Raw genomic sequence first — 14,950 nt, 5'->3', positions numbered from 1 at the left:
AGTGGAGGCATTTTAAATTTAATGCTCCAATTCGCTACAAAACCCTTACTTTTGAGACAGGTGAAGGCCATCGTACCAAGGAGCTGTAGGCAGACTGCCATGCCGAATGACCTCTGTTCTGTTGTTTGTGGAATTCACAGACTGTCACACTGCTTGCAGAGCAGATTATGGGAAGGAGCCGTCTTCTAAAAATCACATGCACCTCATCAATAGGTTTCTGTAGTGTAGTGGTCATCACGTTCGCCTAACACGCGAAAGGACCTCGGTTCGAAACCGAGCAGAAACAGTGGTTGGATTCTGACAGAAATTTTTAACTGTTCTGTTCTGAAAAAAAAAAAAGTTCTGAAACTGTGAGTGTTTTTTGCAAAAATTTCGTATGCGATTTTCTGTTGAGCAGGTCAGTACACTTGCAGGGATGTTTGTGGTTTAATCTCTTTAGAAAAGGACAAAAATAAAACAAATGACCATTGAGGTTTCCTGTGAAGTAATATAAAATGTTCGGTCTGCCAACAAAATTAGCAGCTTTTTGCCATGTTAAAAACACTGGGCAGTCTATAGTTTCAGTCGCTTTTGAACAAGCGTGCGCTAGAAGAGGTGGGAATGAGATCCAAACCAAGTTTCCGTAGTGTAGTGGTTATCACGTTCGCTTTACAAGCGAAAGGTCCTCAGTTCAAAATTGGCTGGAAACAAGTGGAGGCATGTTAAATATAAATGCTGCAATTCACTTCAAAACCCTTACTTTTAAGACAGGTGAAGGCCATCGTAACAAGGAGCTGTAGGCAGACTGCCATGCCGAATGACACTAGGTGGGTGCCGAATGACCTCTGTTCTGTTGTTTGTGGAATTTACAGACTGTCACACTGCTTGCAGGGCAGATTATGGGAACGAGCCATCTTCTAAAAAGCACAAATAGGTTTCTGTAGTTTAGTGGTCATCACATTCGCCTAACACGCGAAAGGTCCTCTGTTCGAAACCGAGCAGAAACAGTGGTTTGATTCTGACAGAAAATGTAAACTCTTTGCCACACTAGGTGGGTGCAGCGCTCATTTCCTTTATATGCTTTTTAATAAGCGTGCGCCTAAAGATTTAGGTCTGCAACCTGAAGACGTGTTTGTAGTGTAGTGGTTATCACGTTTGCCTCCCACGCGAAAAGTCCCCAGTTTGAAACTGGGCGGAAACTGTGGGTGATTTTTGCAAAAATTTCGTATGCGATTTTCTGTTGAGCAGGTCAGTACACTTGCAGGGATGTTTGTTGTTTAATCTCTTTAGAAAAGGACAAAAATAAAACAAATGACCATTGAGGTTTCCTGTACAGTAATATAAAATGTTCGGTCTGCCAACAAAATTAGCAGCTTTTTGCCATGTTAAAAACACTGGGCAGTCTATAGTTTCAGTCGCTTTTGAACAAGCGTACGCTAGAAGAGGTGGGAATGAGATCCAGACCAAGTTTCCGTAGTGTAGTGGTTATAACGTTCGCTTTACACGCGAAAGGTCCTCAGTTCAAAATTGGGTGGAAACAAGTGGAGGCATGTTAAATATAAATGCTGCAATTCGCTACAAAACCCTTACTTTTAAGACAGGTGAAGGCCATCGTATCAAGGAGCCGTAGGCAGACTGCCATGCCGAATGACACTGGGTGCTTCGCAATATCCCTCCTCGTCTCCTCGTTCCTCTGTCCTCCATCCTATGACCCGGAAACCGATCGAGCGCAGCCATCTTGAAGGACATCTCAATTCTCTAATTGCACCGCGAGGAGGCGAGGATCGAGGAGTGAGGAGGCTTCCAGAGGAGTCATGAGCGAGGATACACAGGTGTATCCTATGCGGAAGAGATTTATCGACTAAACGTGACGCGCGTATACATTCTCCTCCCCCTTCACATCGATCACAATCTGTTTTAATGTATACTTTACCTTTGCAGTTTATATAAACCACACATTACACATATTTCAACAGGGTATCTTGCTTTATTATCATTTATTATGAATTTCTTAAATAAACAAACTTCAACAACATAAGGGCAGATCCTTTGAGCGCTGCTGATGACGCTATGAATTGACGCGCGAGTGATCAAGTATTCCAATGAATAAAAAAAGCTTTCATTCGATTCCTCCGTCCTCATTTTCTTTCCTTGCGTCCTTCCCTCAAAACCTACAGGGGGTGGAGCTGAGACGCTAGGAAAGGAAGCGAGGAAAGGAAACGAGGATGCACAAATAAGAAATGAGAAGCACCCACTAGGTGGGTGCCGAATGACCTCTGTTCTGTTGTTTTTGGAATTTACAGACTGTCACACTGCTTGCAGGGCAGATTATGGGAAGGAGCCATCTTCTAAAAAGCACATCCCTCTCAACAATAGGTTTCTGTAGTGTAGTGGTCATCACATTCGCCTAACACGAGAAAGGTCCTCGGTTCGAAACCGAGCAGAAACAGTGGTTGGATTCTGACAGAAAATGCAAACTCTTTGGCACGCTAGGTGGGTGCAGCGCTCATTTCCTTTATATGCTTTTTAATAAGCGTGCACCTAAAGATTTATGTCTGCAACCTGAAGACGTGTTTGTAGTGTAGTGGTTATCACGTTCGCCTCACACGCGAAAAGTCCCCATTTTGAAACTGGGCGGAAACTGTGGGTGATTTTTGCAAAAATTTCGTATGCGATTTTCTGTTGAGCAGGTCAGTACACTTGCAGGGATGTTTGTTGTTTAATCTCTTTAGAAAAGGACAAAAATAAAACAAATGACCATTGAGGTTTCCTGTACAGTAATATAAAATGTTCGGCCAACAAAATTAGCAGCTTTTTGCCATGTTAAAAACACTGGGCAGTCTATAGTTTCAGTCGCTTTTGAACAAGCGTACGCTAGAAGAGGTGGGAATGAGATCCAAACCAAGTTTCCGTAGTGTAGTGGTTATCACGTTCGCTTTACACGCGAAAGGTCCTCAGTTCAAAATTGGGTGGAAACAAGTGGAGGCATGTTAAATATAAATGCTGCAATTCGCTACAAAACCCTTACTTTTAAGACAGGTGAAGGCCATCGTACCAAGGAGCTGTAGGCAGACTGCCATGCCGAATGACACTAGGTGGGTACCGTCCAAATCAAGTTTCCGTAGTGTAGTGGTTATCACGTTCGCTTTACACGCGAAAGGTCCTCAGTTCAATACTGGGCGGAAACAAGTGGAGGCATTTTAAATTTAATGCTCCAATTCGCTACAAAACCCTTACTTTTGAGACAGGTGAAGGCCATCGTACCAAGGAGCTGTAGGCAGACTGCCATGCCGAATGACCTCTGTTCTGTTGTTTGTGGAATTCACAGACTGTCACACTGCTTGCAGAGCAGATTATGGGAAGGAGCCGTCTTCTAAAAATCACATGCACCTCATCAATAGGTTTCTGTAGTGTAGTGGTCATCACGTTCGCCTAACACGCGAAAGGACCTCGGTTCGAAACCGAGCAGAAACAGTGGTTGGATTCTGACAGAAATTTTTAACTGTTCTGTTCTGAAAAAAAAAAAAGTTCTGAAACTGTGAGTGTTTTTTGCAAAAATTTCGTATGCGATTTTCTGTTGAGCAGGTCAGTACACTTGCAGGGATGTTTGTGGTTTAATCTCTTTAGAAAAGGACAAAAATAAAACAAATGACCATTGAGGTTTCCTGTGAAGTAATATAAAATGTTCGGTCTGCCAACAAAATTAGCAGCTTTTTGCCATGTTAAAAACACTGGGCAGTCTATAGTTTCAGTCGCTTTTGAACAAGCGTGCGCTAGAAGAGGTGGGAATGAGATCCAAACCAAGTTTCCGTAGTGTAGTGGTTATCACGTTCGCTTTACAAGCGTAAGGTCCTCAGTTCAAAATTGGCTGGAAACAAGTGGAGGCATGTTAAATATAAATGCTGCAATTCACTTCAAAACCCTTACTTTTAAGACAGGTGAAGGCCATCGTAACAAGGAGCTGTAGGCAGACTGCCATGCCGAATGACACTAGGTGGGTGCCGAATGACCTCTGTTCTGTTGTTTGTGGAATTTACAGACTGTCACACTGCTTGCAGGGCAGATTATGGGAACGAGCCATCTTCTAAAAAGCACAAATAGGTTTCTGTAGTTTAGTGGTCATCACATTCGCCTAACACGCGAAAGGTCCTCTGTTCGAAACCGAGCAGAAACAGTGGTTTGATTCTGACAGAAAATGTAAACTCTTTGCCACACTAGGTGGGTGCAGCGCTCATTTCCTTTATATGCTTTTTAATAAGCGTGCGCCTAAAGATTTAGGTCTGCAACCTGAAGACGTGTTTGTAGTGTAGTGGTTATCACGTTTGCCTCCCACGCGAAAAGTCCCCAGTTTGAAACTGGGCGGAAACTGTGGGTGATTTTTGCAAAAATTTCGTATGCGATTTTCTGTTGAGCAGGTCAGTACACTTGCAGGGATGTTTGTTGTTTAATCTCTTTAGAAAAGGACAAAAATAAAACAAATGACCATTGAGGTTTCCTGTACAGTAATATAAAATGTTCGGTCTGCCAACAAAATTAGCAGCTTTTTGCCATGTTAAAAACACTGGGCAGTCTATAGTTTCAGTCGCTTTTGAACAAGCGTACGCTAGAAGAGGTGGGAATGAGATCCAGACCAAGTTTCCGTAGTGTAGTGGTTATAACGTTCGCTTTACACGCGAAAGGTCCTCAGTTCAAAATTGGGTGGAAACAAGTGGAGGCATGTTAAATATAAATGCTGCAATTCGCTACAAAACCCTTACTTTTAAGACAGGTGAAGGCCATCGTATCAAGGAGCCGTAGGCAGACTGCCATGCCGAATGACACTGGGTGCTTCGCAATATCCCTCCTCGTCTCCTCGTTCCTCTGTCCTCCATCCTATGACCCGGAAACCGATCGAGCGCAGCCATCTTGAAGGACATCTCAATTCTCTAATTGCACCGCGAGGAGGCGAGGATCGAGGAGTGAGGAGGCTTCCAGAGGAGTCATGAGCGAGGATACACAGGTGTATCCTATGCGGAAGAGATTTATCGACTAAACGTGACGCGCGTATACATTCTCCTCCCCCTTCACATCGATCACAATCTGTTTTAATGTATACTTTACCTTTGCAGTTTATATAAACCACACATTACACATATTTCAACAGGGTATCTTGCTTTATTATCATTTATTATGAATTTCTTAAATAAACAAACTTCAACAACATAAGGGCAGATCCTTTGAGCGCTGCTGATGACGCTATGAATTGACGCGCGAGTGATCAAGTATTCCAATGAATAAAAAAAGCTTTCATTCGATTCCTCCGTCCTCATTTTCTTTCCTTGCGTCCTTCCCTCAAAACCTACAGGGGGTGGAGCTGAGACGCTAGGAAAGGAAGCGAGGAAAGGAAACGAGGATGCACAAATAAGAAATGAGAAGCACCCACTAGGTGGGTGCCGAATGACCTCTGTTCTGTTGTTTTTGGAATTTACAGACTGTCACACTGCTTGCAGGGCAGATTATGGGAAGGAGCCATCTTCTAAAAAGCACATCCCTCTCAACAATAGGTTTCTGTAGTGTAGTGGTCATCACATTCGCCTAACACGAGAAAGGTCCTCGGTTCGAAACCGAGCAGAAACAGTGGTTGGATTCTGACAGAAAATGCAAACTCTTTGGCACGCTAGGTGGGTGCAGCGCTCATTTCCTTTATATGCTTTTTAATAAGCGTGCACCTAAAGATTTATGTCTGCAACCTGAAGACGTGTTTGTAGTGTAGTGGTTATCACGTTCGCCTCACACGCGAAAAGTCCCCATTTTGAAACTGGGCGGAAACTGTGGGTGATTTTTGCAAAAATTTCGTATGCGATTTTCTGTTGAGCAGGTCAGTACACTTGCAGGGATGTTTGTTGTTTAATCTCTTTAGAAAAGGACAAAAATAAAACAAATGACCATTGAGGTTTCCTGTACAGTAATATAAAATGTTCGGCCAACAAAATTAGCAGCTTTTTGCCATGTTAAAAACACTGGGCAGTCTATAGTTTCAGTCGCTTTTGAACAAGCGTACGCTAGAAGAGGTGGGAATGAGATCCAAACCAAGTTTCCGTAGTGTAGTGGTTATCACGTTCGCTTTACACGCGAAAGGTCCTCAGTTCAAAATTGGGTGGAAACAAGTGGAGGCATGTTAAATATAAATGCTGCAATTCGCTACAAAACCCTTACTTTTAAGACAGGTGAAGGCCATCGTACCAAGGAGCTGTAGGCAGACTGCCATGCCGAATGACACTAGGTGGGTACCGTCCAAATCAAGTTTCCGTAGTGTAGTGGTTATCACGTTCGCTTTACACGCGAAAGGTCCTCAGTTCAATACTGGGCGGAAACAAGTGGAGGCATTTTAAATTTAATGCTCCAATTCGCTACAAAACCCTTACTTTTGAGACAGGTGAAGGCCATCGTACCAAGGAGCTGTAGGCAGACTGCCATGCCGAATGACCTCTGTTCTGTTGTTTGTGGAATTCACAGACTGTCACACTGCTTGCAGAGCAGATTATGGGAAGGAGCCGTCTTCTAAAAATCACATGCACCTCATCAATAGGTTTCTGTAGTGTAGTGGTCATCACGTTCGCCTAACACGCGAAAGGACCTCGGTTCGAAACCGAGCAGAAACAGTGGTTGGATTCTGACAGAAATTTTTAACTGTTCTGTTCTGAAAAAAAAAAAAGTTCTGAAACTGTGAGTGTTTTTTGCAAAAATTTCGTATGCGATTTTCTGTTGAGCAGGTCAGTACACTTGCAGGGATGTTTGTGGTTTAATCTCTTTAGAAAAGGACAAAAATAAAACAAATGACCATTGAGGTTTCCTGTGAAGTAATATAAAATGTTCGGTCTGCCAACAAAATTAGCAGCTTTTTGCCATGTTAAAAACACTGGGCAGTCTATAGTTTCAGTCGCTTTTGAACAAGCGTGCGCTAGAAGAGGTGGGAATGAGATCCAAACCAAGTTTCCGTAGTGTAGTGGTTATCACGTTCGCTTTACAAGCGAAAGGTCCTCAGTTCAAAATTGGCTGGAAACAAGTGGAGGCATGTTAAATATAAATGCTGCAATTCACTTCAAAACCCTTACTTTTAAGACAGGTGAAGGCCATCGTAACAAGGAGCTGTAGGCAGACTGCCATGCCGAATGACACTAGGTGGGTGCCGAATGTCCTCTGTTCTGTTGTTTGTGGAATTTACAGACTGTCACACTGCTTGCAGGGCAGATTATGGGAACGAGCCATCTTCTAAAAAGCACAAATAGGTTTCTGTAGTTTAGTGGTCATCACATTCGCCTAACACGCGAAAGGTCCTCTGTTCGAAACCGAGCAGAAACAGTGGTTTGATTCTGACAGAAAATGTAAACTCTTTGCCACACTAGGTGGGTGCAGCGCTCATTTCCTTTATATGCTTTTTAATAAGCGTGCGCCTAAAGATTTAGGTCTGCAACCTGAAGACGTGTTTGTAGTGTAGTGGTTATCACGTTTGCCTCCCACGCGAAAAGTCCCCAGTTTGAAACTGGGCGGAAACTGTGGGTGATTTTTGCAAAAATTTCGTATGCGATTTTCTGTTGAGCAGGTCAGTACACTTGCAGGGATGTTTGTTGTTTAATCTCTTTAGAAAAGGACAAAAATAAAACAAATGACCATTGAGGTTTCCTGTACAGTAATATAAAATGTTCGGTCTGCCAACAAAATTAGCAGCTTTTTGCCATGTTAAAAACACTGGGCAGTCTATAGTTTCAGTCGCTTTTGAACAAGCGTACGCTAGAAGAGGTGGGAATGAGATCCAGACCAAGTTTCCGTAGTGTAGTGGTTATAACGTTCGCTTTACACGCGAAAGGTCCTCAGTTCAAAATTGGGTGGAAACAAGTGGAGGCATGTTAAATATAAATGCTGCAATTCGCTACAAAACCCTTACTTTTAAGACAGGTGAAGGCCATCGTATCAAGGAGCCGTAGGCAGACTGCCATGCCGAATGACACTGGGTGCTTCGCAATATCCCTCCTCGTCTCCTCGTTCCTCTGTCCTCCATCCTATGACCCGGAAACCGATCGAGCGCAGCCATCTTGAAGGACATCTCAATTCTCTAATTGCACCGCGAGGAGGCGAGGATCGAGGAGTGAGGAGGCTTCCAGAGGAGTCATGAGCGAGGATACACAGGTGTATCCTATGCGGAAGAGATTTATCGACTAAACGTGACGCGCGTATACATTCTCCTCCCCCTTCACATCGATCACAATCTGTTTTAATGTATACTTTACCTTTGCAGTTTATATAAACCACACATTACACATATTTCAACAGGGTATCTTGCTTTATTATCATTTATTATGAATTTCTTAAATAAACAAACTTCAACAACATAAGGGCAGATCCTTTGAGCGCTGCTGATGACGCTATGAATTGACGCGCGAGTGATCAAGTATTCCAATGAATAAAAAAAGCTTTCATTCGATTCCTCCGTCCTCATTTTCTTTCCTTGCGTCCTTCCCTCAAAACCTACAGGGGGTGGAGCTGAGACGCTAGGAAAGGAAGCGAGGAAAGGAAACGAGGATGCACAAATAAGAAATGAGAAGCACCCACTAGGTGGGTGCCGAATGACCTCTGTTCTGTTGTTTTTGGAATTTACAGACTGTCACACTGCTTGCAGGGCAGATTATGGGAAGGAGCCATCTTCTAAAAAGCACATCCCTCTCAACAATAGGTTTCTGTAGTGTAGTGGTCATCACATTCGCCTAACACGAGAAAGGTCCTCGGTTCGAAACCGAGCAGAAACAGTGGTTGGATTCTGACAGAAAATGCAAACTCTTTGGCACGCTAGGTGGGTGCAGCGCTCATTTCCTTTATATGCTTTTTAATAAGCGTGCACCTAAAGATTTATGTCTGCAACCTGAAGACGTGTTTGTAGTGTAGTGGTTATCACGTTCGCCTCACACGCGAAAAGTCCCCATTTTGAAACTGGGCGGAAACTGTGGGTGATTTTTGCAAAAATTTCGTATGCGATTTTCTGTTGAGCAGGTCAGTACACTTGCAGGGATGTTTGTTGTTTAATCTCTTTAGAAAAGGACAAAAATAAAACAAATGACCATTGAGGTTTCCTGTACAGTAATATAAAATGTTCGGCCAACAAAATTAGCAGCTTTTTGCCATGTTAAAAACACTGGGCAGTCTATAGTTTCAGTCGCTTTTGAACAAGCGTACGCTAGAAGAGGTGGGAATGAGATCCAAACCAAGTTTCCGTAGTGTAGTGGTTATCACGTTCGCTTTACACGCGAAAGGTCCTCAGTTCAAAATTGGGTGGAAACAAGTGGAGGCATGTTAAATATAAATGCTGCAATTCGCTACAAAACCCTTACTTTTAAGACAGGTGAAGGCCATCGTACCAAGGAGCTGTAGGCAGACTGCCATGCCGAATGACACTAGGTGGGTACCGTCCAAATCAAGTTTCCGTAGTGTAGTGGTTATCACGTTCGCTTTACACGCGAAAGGTCCTCAGTTCAATACTGGGCGGAAACAAGTGGAGGCATTTTAAATTTAATGCTCCAATTCGCTACAAAACCCTTACTTTTGAGACAGGTGAAGGCCATCGTACCAAGGAGCTGTAGGCAGACTGCCATGCCGAATGACCTCTGTTCTGTTGTTTGTGGAATTCACAGACTGTCACACTGCTTGCAGAGCAGATTATGGGAAGGAGCCGTCTTCTAAAAATCACATGCACCTCATCAATAGGTTTCTGTAGTGTAGTGGTCATCACGTTCGCCTAACACGCGAAAGGACCTCGGTTCGAAACCGAGCAGAAACAGTGGTTGGATTCTGACAGAAATTTTTAACTGTTCTGTTCTGAAAAAAAAAAAAGTTCTGAAACTGTGAGTGTTTTTTGCAAAAATTTCGTATGCGATTTTCTGTTGAGCAGGTCAGTACACTTGCAGGGATGTTTGTGGTTTAATCTCTTTAGAAAAGGACAAAAATAAAACAAATGACCATTGAGGTTTCCTGTGAAGTAATATAAAATGTTCGGTCTGCCAACAAAATTAGCAGCTTTTTGCCATGTTAAAAACACTGGGCAGTCTATAGTTTCAGTCGCTTTTGAACAAGCGTGCGCTAGAAGAGGTGGGAATGAGATCCAAACCAAGTTTCCGTAGTGTAGTGGTTATCACGTTCGCTTTACAAGCGAAAGGTCCTCAGTTCAAAATTGGGTGGAAACAAGTGGATGCATGTTAAATATAAATGCTGCAATTCACTTCAAAACCCTTACTTTTAAGACAGGTGAAGGCCATCGTAACAAGGAGCTGTAGGCAGACTGCCATGCCGAATGACACTAGGTGGGTGCCGAATGACCTCTGTTCTGTTGTTTGTGGAATTTACAGACTGTCACACTGCTTGCAGGGCAGATTATGGGAACGAGCCATCTTCTAAAAAGCACAAATAGGTTTCTGTAGTTTAGTGGTCATCACATTCGCCTAACACGCGAAAGGTCCTCTGTTCGAAACCGAGCAGAAACAGTGGTTTGATTCTGACAGAAAATGTAAACTCTTTGCCACACTAGGTGGGTGCAGCGCTCATTTCCTTTATATGCTTTTTAATAAGCGTGCGCCTAAAGATTTAGGTCTGCAACCTGAAGACGTGTTTGTAGTGTAGTGGTTATCACGTTTGCCTCCCACGCGAAAAGTCCCCAGTTTGAAACTGGGCGGAAACTGTGGGTGATTTTTGCAAAAATTTCGTATGCGATTTTCTGTTGAGCAGGTCAGTACACTTGCAGGGATGTTTGTTGTTTAATCTCTTTAGAAAAGGACAAAAATAAAACAAATGACCATTGAGGTTTCCTGTACAGTAATATAAAATGTTCGGTCTGCCAACAAAATTAGCAGCTTTTTGCCATGTTAAAAACACTGGGCAGTCTATAGTTTCAGTCGCTTTTGAACAAGCGTACGCTAGAAGAGGTGGGAATGAGATCCAGACCAAGTTTCCGTAGTGTAGTGGTTATAACGTTCGCTTTACACGCGAAAGGTCCTCAGTTCAAAATTGGGTGGAAACAAGTGGAGGCATGTTAAATATAAATGCTGCAATTCGCTACAAAACCCTTACTTTTAAGACAGGTGAAGGCCATCGTATCAAGGAGCTGTAGGCAGACTGCCATGCTGAATGACACTGGGTGCTTCGCAATATCCCTCCTCGTCTCCTCGTTCCTCTGTCCTCCATCCTATGACCCGGAAACCGATCGAGCGCAGCCATCTTGAAGGACATCTCAATTCTCTAATTGCACGGCGAGGAGGCGAGGATCGAGGAGTGAGGAGGCTTCCAGAGGAGTCATGAGCGAGGATACACAGGTGTATCCTATGCGGAAGAGATTTATCGACTAAACGTGACGCGCGTATACATTCTCCTCCCCCTTCACATCGATCACAATCTGTTTTAATGTATACTTTACCTTTGCAGTTTATATAAACCACACATTACACATATTTCAACAGGGTATCTTGCTTTATTATCATTTATTATGAATTTCTTAAATAAACAAACTTCAACAACATAAGGGCAGATCCTTTGAGCGCTGCTGATGACGCTATGAAGTGACGCGCGAGTGATCAAGTATTCCAATGAATAAAAAAAGCTTTCATTCGATTCCTCCGTCCTCATTTTCTTTCCTTGCGTCCTTCCCTCAAAACCTACAGGGGGTGGAGCTGAGACGCTAGGAAAGGAAGCGAGGAAAGGAAACGAGGATGCACAAATAAGAAATGAGAAGCACCCACTAGGTGGGTGCCGAATGACCTCTGTTCTGTTGTTTGTGGAATTTACAGACTGTCACACTGCTTGCAGGGCAGATTATGGGAAGGAGCCATCTTCTAAAAAGCACATCCCTCTCAACAATAGGTTTCTGTAGTGTAGTGGTCATCACATTCGCCTAACACGCGAAAGGTCCTCGGTTCGAAACCGAGCAGAAACAGTGGTTGGATTCTGACAGAAAATGTAAACCCTTTGGCACGCTAGGTGGGTGCAGCGCTTATTTCCTTTATATGCTTTTTAATAAGCGTGCACCTAAAGATTTATGTCTGCAACCTGAAGACGTGTTTGTTATGTAGTGGTTATCACGTTCGCCTCACACGCGAAAAGTCCCCAGTTCGAAACTGGGCGGAAACTGTGGGTGATTTTTGCAAAAATTTCGTATGCGATTTTCTGTTGAGCAGGTCAGTGCACTTGCAGGGATGTTTGTTGTTTAATCTCTTTAGAAAAGGACAAAAATAAAACAAATGACCATTGAGGTTTCCTGTACAGTAATATAAAATGTTCGGTCTGCCAACGAAATTAGCAGCTTTTTGCCATGTTAAAAACACTGGGCAGTCTATAGTTTCAGTCGCTTTTGAACAAGCGTACGCTAGAAGAGGTGGGAATGAGATCCAAACCAAGTTTCTGTAGTGTAGTGGTTATGACGTTCGCTTTACACGCGAAAAGTCCTCAGTTCAAAATTGGGTGGAAACAAGTGGAGGCATGTTAAATATAAATGCTGCAATTCGCTACAAAACCCTTACTTTTAAGACAGGTGAAGGCCATCGTACCAAGGAGCTGTAGGCAGACTGCCATGCCGAATGACACTAGGTGGGTGCCGTCCAAATCAAGTTTCCGTAGTGTAGTGGTTATCACGTTTGCTTTACACGCAAAAGGTCCTCAGTTCAAAACTGGGCGGAAACAAGTGGATTCATTTTAAATATAAATGCTACAAAACCCTTACTTTTGAGACAGGTGAAGGCCATCGTACCAAGGAGCTGTAGGCAGACTGCCATGCCGAAAGACACTAGGTGGGTGCCGTCCAAATCAAGTTTCCGTAGTGTAGTGGTTATCACGTTCGCTTTACACGCGAAAGGTCCTCAGTTCAAAATTGGGTGGAAACAAGTGGAGGCATGTTAAATATAAATGCTGCAATTCGCTACAAAACCCTTACATTTAAGACAGGTGAAGGCCATCGTACCAAGGAGCTGTAGGCAGACTGCCATGCCGAATGACACTAGGTGGGTGCCGTCCAAATCAAGTTTCCGTAGTGTAGTGGTTATCACGTTTGCTTTACACGCAAAAGGTCCTCAGTTCAAAACTGGGCGGAAACAAGTGGATGCATTTTAAATATAAATGCTACAAAACCCTTACTTTTGAGACAGGTGAAGGCCATCGTACCAAGGAGCTGTAGGCAGACTGCCATGCCGAAAGACACTAGGTGGGTGCCGTCCAAATCAAGTTTCCGTAGTGTAGTGGTTATCACGTTCGCTTTACACGCGCAAGGTCCTCAGTTCAAAATTGGGTGGAAACAAGTGGAGGCATGTTAAATATAAATGCTGCAATTCGTTACAAAACCCTTACTATTAAGACAGGTGAAGGCCATCGTATCAAGGAGCTGTAGGCAGACTGCCATGCCGAATGACACTAGGTGGGTGCCGAATGACCTCTGTTCTGTTGTTTGTGGAATTTACAGACTTTCACACTGCTTGCAGGGCAGATTATGCGAAGGAGCCATCTTCAAAAAAGCACATCCCTCTCAACAATAGGTTTCTGTAGTGTAGTGGTCATCACATTCGCCTAACACGCGAAAGGTCCTCGGTTCGAAACCGAGCAGAAACAGTGGTTGGATTCTGACAGAAAATGTAAACTCTTTGGCACGCTAGGTGGGTGCAGCGCTTATTTCCTTTATATGCTTTTTAATAAGCGTGCACCTAAAGATTTATGTCTGCAACCTGAAGACGTGTTTGTTATGTAGTGGTTATCACGTTCGCCTCACACGCGAAAAGTCCCCAGTTCTAAACTGGGCGGAAACTGTGGGTGATTTTTGCAAATATTTCGTATGCGATTTTCTGTTGAGCAGGTCAGTACACTTGAAGGGATGTTTGTTGTTTAATCTCTTTAGAAAAGGACAAAAATAAAACAAATGAACATTGAGGTTTCCTGTACAGTAATATAAAATGTTCGGTCTGCCAACAAAATTAGCAGCTTTTTGCCATGTTAAAAACACTGGGCAGTCTATAGTTTCAGTCGCTTTTGAACAAGCGTACGCTAGAAGAGGTGGGAATGAGATCCAAACCAAGTTTCCGTAGTGTAGTGGTTATCACGTTCGCTTTACACGCGAAAGGTCCTCAGTTCAAAATTGGGTGGAAACAAGTGGAGGCATGTTAAATATAAATGCTGCAATTCGCTACAAAACCCTTACTTTTAAGACAGGTGAAGGCCATCGTACCAAGGAGCTGTATGCAGACTGCCATGCCGAATGACACTAGGTGGGTACCGTCCAAATCAAGTTTCCGTAGTGTAGTGGTTATCACGTTTGCTTTACACGCAAAATGTCCTCAGTTCAAAACTGGGCGGAAACAAGTGGATGCATTTTAAATATAAATGCTACAAAACCCTTACTTTTGAGACAGGTGAAGGCCATCGTACCCAGGAGCTGTAGGCAGACTGCCATGCCGAATGACCTCTGTTCTGTTGTTTGTGGAATTCACAGACTGTCACACTGCTTGCAGAGCAGATTATGGGAAGGAGCCATCTTCTAAAAAGCACATGCCATGATATCACGTTCGCTTTACACGCAAAGGTCTTCAGTTCAAAACTGGGTGGAGGCATGTTAAAAATAAATGCTGCAATTCGATACAAAACCCTTACTTTTAAGATAGGTGAAGGCCATCGTACCAAGGAGCTGTAGGCAGACTGCCATGCCGAATGACCTCTGTTCTGTTGTTTGTGGAATTTACAGACTGTCACACTGCTTGCAGGGCAGATTATGGGAAGGAGCCATCTTCTAAAAAGCACATCCATCTCATCAATAGGTTTCTGTAGTGTAGTGGTCATCACATTCGCCTAACTCGCGAAAGGTCCTCGGTTTGAAACCGAGCAGAAACAGTGGTTGGGGTCTGACAGAAAATTTATACTGTTTGCCACGCTAGGTGAGTGTAGCGCTCATTTCCTTTATACGCTTTTTAACTCTCTTGGG

The 14,950-nt window shown here is 43.4% G+C and overlaps 18 non-coding genes across 18 annotated transcripts; all 18 read left to right on the top strand.

Moving 5' to 3' along the window:
* The first annotated feature begins 213 nt into the window (after positions 1-213).
* On the top strand, positions 214-286 carry trnav-aac (transfer RNA valine (anticodon AAC)). The gene has a single exon. It is a non-coding gene; the product is annotated as a tRNA-Val (tRNA).
* Positions 287-2,884: 2,598 nt separating this feature from the next.
* trnav-uac (transfer RNA valine (anticodon UAC)) lies at positions 2,885-2,957 on the top strand. Its single transcript has one exon. It is a non-coding gene; the product is annotated as a tRNA-Val (tRNA).
* Positions 2,958-3,094: 137 nt separating this feature from the next.
* trnav-uac (transfer RNA valine (anticodon UAC)) lies at positions 3,095-3,167 on the top strand. The gene has a single exon. It is a non-coding gene; the product is annotated as a tRNA-Val (tRNA).
* A 213-nt stretch (positions 3,168-3,380) lies between these two features.
* Positions 3,381-3,453, top strand: trnav-aac (transfer RNA valine (anticodon AAC)). Its single transcript has one exon. It is a non-coding gene; the product is annotated as a tRNA-Val (tRNA).
* Positions 3,454-6,051: 2,598 nt separating this feature from the next.
* On the top strand, positions 6,052-6,124 carry trnav-uac (transfer RNA valine (anticodon UAC)). Its single transcript has one exon. It is a non-coding gene; the product is annotated as a tRNA-Val (tRNA).
* Positions 6,125-6,261: 137 nt separating this feature from the next.
* On the top strand, positions 6,262-6,334 carry trnav-uac (transfer RNA valine (anticodon UAC)). The gene has a single exon. It is a non-coding gene; the product is annotated as a tRNA-Val (tRNA).
* A 213-nt stretch (positions 6,335-6,547) lies between these two features.
* Positions 6,548-6,620, top strand: trnav-aac (transfer RNA valine (anticodon AAC)). The gene has a single exon. It is a non-coding gene; the product is annotated as a tRNA-Val (tRNA).
* A 2,598-nt stretch (positions 6,621-9,218) lies between these two features.
* On the top strand, positions 9,219-9,291 carry trnav-uac (transfer RNA valine (anticodon UAC)). Its single transcript has one exon. It is a non-coding gene; the product is annotated as a tRNA-Val (tRNA).
* Positions 9,292-9,428: 137 nt separating this feature from the next.
* On the top strand, positions 9,429-9,501 carry trnav-uac (transfer RNA valine (anticodon UAC)). The gene has a single exon. It is a non-coding gene; the product is annotated as a tRNA-Val (tRNA).
* Positions 9,502-9,714: 213 nt separating this feature from the next.
* On the top strand, positions 9,715-9,787 carry trnav-aac (transfer RNA valine (anticodon AAC)). The gene has a single exon. It is a non-coding gene; the product is annotated as a tRNA-Val (tRNA).
* Positions 9,788-10,117: 330 nt separating this feature from the next.
* Positions 10,118-10,190, top strand: trnav-uac (transfer RNA valine (anticodon UAC)). The gene has a single exon. It is a non-coding gene; the product is annotated as a tRNA-Val (tRNA).
* Positions 10,191-11,856: 1,666 nt separating this feature from the next.
* trnav-aac (transfer RNA valine (anticodon AAC)) lies at positions 11,857-11,929 on the top strand. The gene has a single exon. It is a non-coding gene; the product is annotated as a tRNA-Val (tRNA).
* Positions 11,930-12,599: 670 nt separating this feature from the next.
* trnav-uac (transfer RNA valine (anticodon UAC)) lies at positions 12,600-12,672 on the top strand. The gene has a single exon. It is a non-coding gene; the product is annotated as a tRNA-Val (tRNA).
* A 127-nt stretch (positions 12,673-12,799) lies between these two features.
* trnav-uac (transfer RNA valine (anticodon UAC)) lies at positions 12,800-12,872 on the top strand. The gene has a single exon. It is a non-coding gene; the product is annotated as a tRNA-Val (tRNA).
* Positions 12,873-13,009: 137 nt separating this feature from the next.
* On the top strand, positions 13,010-13,082 carry trnav-uac (transfer RNA valine (anticodon UAC)). The gene has a single exon. It is a non-coding gene; the product is annotated as a tRNA-Val (tRNA).
* A 435-nt stretch (positions 13,083-13,517) lies between these two features.
* Positions 13,518-13,590, top strand: trnav-aac (transfer RNA valine (anticodon AAC)). Its single transcript has one exon. It is a non-coding gene; the product is annotated as a tRNA-Val (tRNA).
* Positions 13,591-14,050: 460 nt separating this feature from the next.
* On the top strand, positions 14,051-14,123 carry trnav-uac (transfer RNA valine (anticodon UAC)). Its single transcript has one exon. It is a non-coding gene; the product is annotated as a tRNA-Val (tRNA).
* A 137-nt stretch (positions 14,124-14,260) lies between these two features.
* Positions 14,261-14,333, top strand: trnav-uac (transfer RNA valine (anticodon UAC)). Its single transcript has one exon. It is a non-coding gene; the product is annotated as a tRNA-Val (tRNA).
* Positions 14,334-14,950: the final 617 nt, after the last annotated feature.

This window comes from Siphateles boraxobius, unplaced genomic scaffold (genome assembly GCF_051911475.1).
Source record: "Siphateles boraxobius isolate OS27281-9 unplaced genomic scaffold, OSU_SipBor_1 42, whole genome shotgun sequence".
Lineage (NCBI taxonomy): Eukaryota > Metazoa > Chordata > Actinopteri > Cypriniformes > Leuciscidae > Siphateles > Siphateles boraxobius.
This window is presented reverse-complemented; position numbering and strand designations above follow the sequence as displayed.